Genomic DNA, 7,184 nt, shown 5'->3' on the forward strand with positions numbered 1-7,184 from the left:
GCTCGATTGGCAGATCCCCAGCATTGTCTAACCGGGTGCCCTTTGCTAAATGTGTATCCTAGTGTTTGAGGGTCCCACCACCCATTGCTCTCAGAGTAGTCTTTAGCAGTCCATTTTATCATCGGATGTTCCCAGAGGCTGGTGCATGATAGGGGATGTGACAGACCTGCTCAATGCCATGCTCTCACAATCATCTTATGATCCAAAAGTAAGACCTTTGGGTTCTCTGTGACAGGGGTGGACTGTGTGAGCCAGGATCTCCCCTGAGCTGGAAGACCTCACAGGGGAGATTTCAAGAGGTTTCAAAGATCATGCATCCATGGTTTTGTAAGGACTCAAAGGCCTGATTTTGCAGGATTCGCTAATTACCCTTTGACAAATGCCAGCACATAGAAGTGAGTGTGTCATGAAATTGGAAATTTTATTTGTACATCAAGCTCCATGTGTGCGTGCCTGTACAGTTTGGTTAAAAACTATTTGCCTGTCTGTGTGCCTGTAACCATCCAGGATTGTTTGTCAGCTTGTCTAGACATGTGATTTGATTTAACCCCCATCTGTGCATGCAACCCTGGTGTAAGTTTTGGGTCACCCTAGCCCTGCTCAAATTTTTAACTAACTCACTGTTTTGATTGTAAAAAATTCCATTGAAAAGCATAGTTAGACTGGCTGATGATTAAGTGCCATTAATAATTATGTAAGCTAGTACTGTTATCTGTCCCCAAAATATTAATAAGTCCTGATTGCTACTAAATTAAAACCACATAACAAAATCTATATTTGTGGCAGCACCTTGATTTTGAGCTGGTGTGCCCCAATTTCTGGCTGGGGCACCCTGGAAAGGGGCACGCAGGCACATTTCCTTACTTTGCACCCCAATTATCTGGCTGGGGTGCCACAAAGAGGTACATGGGTACTTTTCCCTGCTGTGCACCTAAAAAAAAAAAAATCACATGGTGCTCAGCTACCAGCTGGGGCTAAACCATAACAAGAAGGCACCAGGATGCAGAGCAATAGCTGAACAATTTCAAATGGCATCTACAGTCCAACTACACACTGCAATTAGAAGAAAAAAAACCCAAACTTTCAGCCCCACACAGACAAGCCTTTGACCCCTTTGAGAGTCAATCTGCTTTTATCACCCCTGAATAGCCCCTCCCAGGCAGCTCCCATCATGTCCACAGACCACTATGGAAATGACACTCCAACACAGCCTGGCAACAGCTACTCTATCTGAGGCAACTACACAACCTTTGCCCAAGCATACTGGGCATATCGACATACTAACCCTACACTCTTATGGCTATTCCACCTAACCCTGACTCAACAACCCAGGGCAGAGCAGCTCCACAACAAAATGCACGCATGCAAAGACCAACGCTATAAAGAACGTGACTCAAGGATGAGGAGAGAAAACTCTCAGCAAGAAGGACTGCCTGACCAGAGACACTGCCGAGCAAGACTACCTACAGAGTACAACACCCAGGCCAGCAAGCCCTATGGCAATGCCAGAAAAGGATGGACTGTAATGGCCCATTATAAGAAGTTACTGTCAAAAACAACAGGACAGAGGTGGCGAGAAGCCTGTGTTCAAGACCTAAGAATGTGAGGACGCAGGGAGGAAGCCCCATTCTGTTAAAATGGATGGCTGTAAATGTCAGCTCTCCTGACGCAGCATGCAAAGAGGCTGCAAAAAGAAGACCCACCAAAAACTTCTGAGACACAAGATCCATCCAGGCTGTAAGGCTTGCTATGCAATCAAAGCAGCACCCGATTGGCACTATGCCGACAAGTATGGGCATTCGAGATCCTAGCGATGGCACCCGAGAAGCATGCCATGCCCCTTGAGCACAAATAGGGCATTGAGACCAGAGGAAGGGCTAAAACACAGAAGACAAGATATACAACAAACATACCACAGACACAGGCTGAAACTGCCCTGCCCAGCACAGTCTAGCACAGTGCTGACAAGTAACCTGCTCCCTTTGCCTGCCCAAAGGGGACAGGTCCTGGTCAGCCCTCTCCCCTACACTAAACTTTAAAACCCCTCCCCTGCAACTCCCAACCTCATCCCACCCCCTCCCCGGCTGCAGTCCCTCAACTTAGCTTTAGGAGGGCCGAGGATCTAGAACCATCTGCAACAGAAGATGCTGCCTGGTCCCTCTTCATCACCGACAATTAAAATACTAAACACAGAAGAAAACAGTGCTGGCAGTCAACATCGCACCCACCAATGCCAACCTCTCCCACAACCACCCCCCCCTCAGAAGCACCACGGCTTTCCATGCACCTGCTCGTTCCAGAGACAGACACTGCAGCTGTCATCACTTGTGGCGCCAGACACACAAAATGACTCCTACACTGGGGAGAAGTCACCGCTCCCAGGATCACCCTTGCTATTCTTTCAGCTCACCTCCAATGGGCATGCAGTTCCAACAGTGGCCACGCGGCTCCTGCAAATCCAAATGGCAATGCTTAAACTAGGTGCCATATAGTGCTATGCGATTATACACCGACAACCGCCTCACCTTCTCAGACCGCTCATTGGCATGTGGCTTTGCCCCTCCAAGGCTCCCTGCGGCACCTGCCAAAAAACAAAGCAAAAAAAAGACACATGCTATGTTACTGCCCAAAACCACAGCCTTCCCACAGCGATTCCCTTCTTCCATTCCTTTACCTCAGCCACTCATCCTCACCCCCTCTGCCATTTACATATTGCCACGCTAAAGCTTGTGCCCTACCTGGAAAACACAAAGGATACCTTTAACTTAGCCAGCAATGCAACACCTAAAAAATAACTGCTACTTCAGCCCGCTAGTCACTGCTCACCTGGCCCAAGTCAGCTCCAGCACCAATATGCTCCACCTCCTTACAGCACTCTGCTCGCCTCCTCTGCCGCTCTTTGGTGCGCATCTTGTCTGTCTGCATCTGACAAAAACCACACCAAATTCCTGAGCAAGTCACCCAGATGCTGCGTGAGAGCCAAACCATTCCAGACTGGGCATGCAAACATACTAACCGTACACTCTTATTGCTATTCCACCTGACCCTGACTCGACAGCCCCAGGCAGAGCAGCTCCACACCCAACACACACACACAGACCAAGGCTACAGAGAATGCTACAAACCACGCAACTCAAAGATGAGAGAAAACTCTCAGCGAGAGGAATGACTCCCGGACCAGAGACGATGCCGAGCAAGATGACCTACAGGGCGCAACGCCCAGGCGAGGAAGCTCTACGGCAACCCCGGAAGAGAACTGATTGTGATGGCCCGTTATAAGAAGTTACTGTCAAAACCGAGATGACGGATGCGGCAAGAAGCCAGTCTTCAAGACCTAAGAACGCAAGGATGCAGAGAAGAACCTTCAGTCCCTGAAAAGGGATGGCTTTAGAGCAGAGCTCCCGACACAGCCTAGGACGAGGCTGCAAGAAGAGCACCCAGCAGAAACTTCCAAGATGCAGGAACGATGCACGCTGTAAGCTTGCTATGCAAGAAGAGAAGCGCCTGATTGGCACGGTGCCAATGAGTACAGGCATTCAAGACCCTAGGGATGGTGCCCGAGAAGCATGTCATGCCCCTTGAGCGCAAAAAGAGGGCGCTGACACCCGAGGAAGGGCTAACACACAGAAGACAACATACACAACAAACATACCACAGACACAGGCTGGAGCTGCCCTGCCCAGCACAGGCTAGCATCGTGCTGACAAGTAACCCGCTCCCTTTGCCCGCCCAAGGAAGGCTGCTCCCAGACAGCCCTCTCCCCTGCACTAACCATAAAACCCCTCCCCTGCAACCCCCAAACTTGCCCCCTTCCTACACCCCACTCCCTCCCTAGCCCTGGTCCCTCAACTTAGCTTTCAGAGGGCCGGGGATCTGGAACCATCCGCAACAGAAAACCCGCGTGCCGCGCATTGGCAAACCAGGACGGCCCGGCAGTCACTTGGTTCCTCTTCATCAGCTACCATTAAAAAAAAACCCCACAACACAAACAATAAAACAGTGCCGTCAGTCAGCATCGCACGGCTCAACACCAGCCTCTCCCACAACACCCCCCTCCTCGTAACCACCGTGGCTTTCCACTCACCTGCTCATTCCAGAGACAGACACTGTGGCTGTCATCGCCTGTGGCGCCTAGGATGCCAAAAGACACAGAGTTACTCCTGCGTCTGCGGAAAGTCACCATTCCCTGGATCGCCCTCGCTATTTTTCCAGCTCACCTCAAATGCGTATCCAGTTCCAACAGTGGCCACGCCGCTCCTGCAAAACCAGAGGAAAATGCTCAAATGAGTTGCCGTATAATGCTCTCGTATGAGACACTGACGAGCGTCTAACCTTCTGGGACCGCTCATTGACACGCCGCTTCGCCCCTCCGAGGCTCCCTGCAGCACCTGCCAAAAAACAAAGCAAAAGGCACATGCTGAGACAGCGCCCAAAATCGCAGCCTGCCCACACAGATTCCTCTCCCCTGCTCCTTTACCTCAGCCGCTTGCTCACCTGGCCTCCATCATTTTGGGCTGCCCTGCTTGCACCCCACCTAGAAAACACAAACAAAGGATACCTGCATCTTAACCAGCAATGTGACACCTGAAAAATAACCACTACTTCAGCCTGCTAGTCACTGCTCACCTGGCCCGAGTCACCTCCCGTGTTGATATCCAGCTTCACGCCTTCAAAAATCAAGGCGGCCCAGACAAGTCTTAATGGAGCCATAGAGCCACCAGCCAGATCTTCCCTCCGACACCACCGGCCGACCCACCTTCATACGGCGCTCTGCTCGCCTCCTCTGCCGCTCTTTGGTGCGCATCTTGTCTGTCTGCATCTGACAAAAACCACACCAAATTCCTGAGCAAGTCACCCAGATGCTGCGTGAGAGCCAAACCATTCCAGACTGGGCATGCAAACATACTAACCGTACACTCTTATTGCTATTCCACCTGACCCTGACTCGACAGCCCCAGGCAGAGCAGCTCCACACCCAACACACACACACAGACCAAGGCTACAGAGAATGCTACAAACCACGCAACTCAAAGATGAGAGAAAACTCTCAGCGAGAGGAATGACTCCCGGACCAGAGACGATGCCGAGCAAGATGACCTACAGGGCGCAACGCCCAGGCGAGGAAGCTCTACGGCAACCCCGGAAGAGAACTGATTGTGATGGCCCGTTATAAGAAGTTACTGTCAAAACCGAGATGACGGATGCGGCAAGAAGCCAGTCTTCAAGACCTAAGAACGCAAGGATGCAGAGAAGAACCTTCAGTCCCTGAAAAGGGATGGCTTTAGAGCAGAGCTCCCGACACAGCCTAGGACGAGGCTGCAAGAAGAGCACCCAGCAGAAACTTCCAAGATGCAGGAACGATGCACGCTGTAAGCTTGCTATGCAAGAAGAGAAGCGCCTGATTGGCACGGTGCCAATGAGTACAGGCATTCAAGACCCTAGGGATGGTGCCCGAGAAGCATGTCATGCCCCTTGAGCGCAAAAAGAGGGCGCTGACACCCGAGGAAGATGCTAACACACAGAAGACAACATACACAACAAACATACCACAGACACAGGCTGGAGCTGCCCTGCCCAGCACAGGCTAGCATCGTGCTGACAAGTAACCCGCTCCCTTTGCCCGCCCAAGGAAGGCTGCTCCCAGACAGCCCTCTCCCCTGCACTAACCATAAAACCCCTCCCCTGCAACCCCCAAACTTGCCCCCTTCCTACACCCCACTCCCTCCCTAGCCCTGGTCCCTCAACTTAGCTTTCAGAGGGCCGGGGATCTGGAACCATCCGCAACAGAAAACCCACGTGCCGCGCATTGGCAAACCAGGACGGCCCGGCAGTCACTTGGTTCCTCTTCATCAGCTACCATTAAAAAAAAAACCCCACAACACAAACAATAAAACAGTGCCGTCAGTCAGCATCGCACGGCTCAACACCAGCCTCTCCCACAACACCCCCCTCCTCGTAACCACCGTGGCTTTCCACTCACCTGCTCATTCCAGAGACAGACACTGTGGCTGTCATCGCCTGTGGCGCCTAGGATGCCAAAAGACACAGAGTTACTCCTGCGTCTGCGGAAAGTCACCATTCCCTGGATCGCCCTCGCTATTTTTCCAGCTCACCTCAAATGCGTATCCAGTTCCAACAGTGGCCACGCCGCTCCTGCAAAACCAGAGGAAAATGCTCAAATGAGTTGCCGTATAATGCTCTCGTATGAGACACTGACGAGCGTCTAACCTTCTGGGACCGCTCATTGACACGCCGCTTCGCCCCTCCGAGGCTCCCTGCAGCACCTGCCAAAAAACAAAGCAAAAGGCACATGCTGAGACAGCGCCCAAAATCGCAGCCTGCCCACACAGATTCCTCTCCCCTGCTCCTTTACCTCAGCCGCTTGCTCACCTGGCCTCCATCATTTTGGGCTGCCCTGCTTGCACCCCACCTAGAAAACACAAACAAAGGATACCTGCATCTTAACCAGCAATGTGACACCTGAAAAATAACCACTACTTCAGCCTGCTAGTCACTGCTCACCTGGCCCGAGTCACCTCCCGTGTTGATATCCAGCTTCACGCCTTCAAAAATCAAGGCGGCCCAGACAAGTCTTAATGGAGCCATAGAGCCACCAGCCAGATCTTCCCTCCGACACCACCGGCCGACCCACCTTCATACGGCGCTCTGCTCGCCTCCTCTGCCGCTCTTTGGTGCGCATCTTGTCTGTCTGCATCTGACAAAAACCACACCAAATTCCTGAGCAAGTCACCCAGATGCTGCGTGAGAGCCAAACCATTCCAGACTGGGCATGCAAACATACTAACCGTACACTCTTATTGCTATTCCACCTGACCCTGACTCGACAGCCCCAGGCAGAGCAGCTCCACACCCAACACACACACACAGACCAAGGCTACAGAGAATGCTACAAACCACGCAACTCAAAGATGAGAGAAAACTCTCAGCGAGAGGAATGACTCCCGGACCAGAGACGATGCCGAGCAAGATGACCTACAGGGCGCAACGCCCAGGCGAGGAAGCTCTACGGCAACCCCGGAAGAGAACTGATTGTGATGGCCCGTTATAAGAAGTTACTGTCAAAACCGAGATGACGGATGCGGCAAGAAGCCAGTCTTCAAGACCTAAGAACGCAAGGATGCAGAGAAGAACCTTCAGTCCCTGAAAAGGGATGGCTTTAGAGC

General features: G+C 52.0%; 1 long non-coding RNA gene across 1 annotated transcript; it reads right to left on the reverse strand.

Annotated features, from left to right (window-relative positions):
- Positions 1-5,813: 5,813 nt before the first annotated feature.
- On the reverse strand, positions 5,814-6,410 carry LOC129196138 (uncharacterized). The gene is made up of 5 exons (XR_008574078.1): positions 6,391-6,410; positions 6,229-6,284; positions 6,114-6,153; positions 5,981-6,027; positions 5,814-5,853 (listed from the first exon to the last, which is right to left on the reverse strand). It is a non-coding gene; the product is annotated as an uncharacterized LOC129196138 (long non-coding RNA).
- Positions 6,411-7,184: the final 774 nt, after the last annotated feature.

The sequence above is a fragment of the Grus americana genome, chromosome 24 (genome assembly GCF_028858705.1).
Source record: "Grus americana isolate bGruAme1 chromosome 24, bGruAme1.mat, whole genome shotgun sequence".
Taxonomy (NCBI): Eukaryota; Metazoa; Chordata; class Aves; order Gruiformes; family Gruidae; genus Grus; species Grus americana.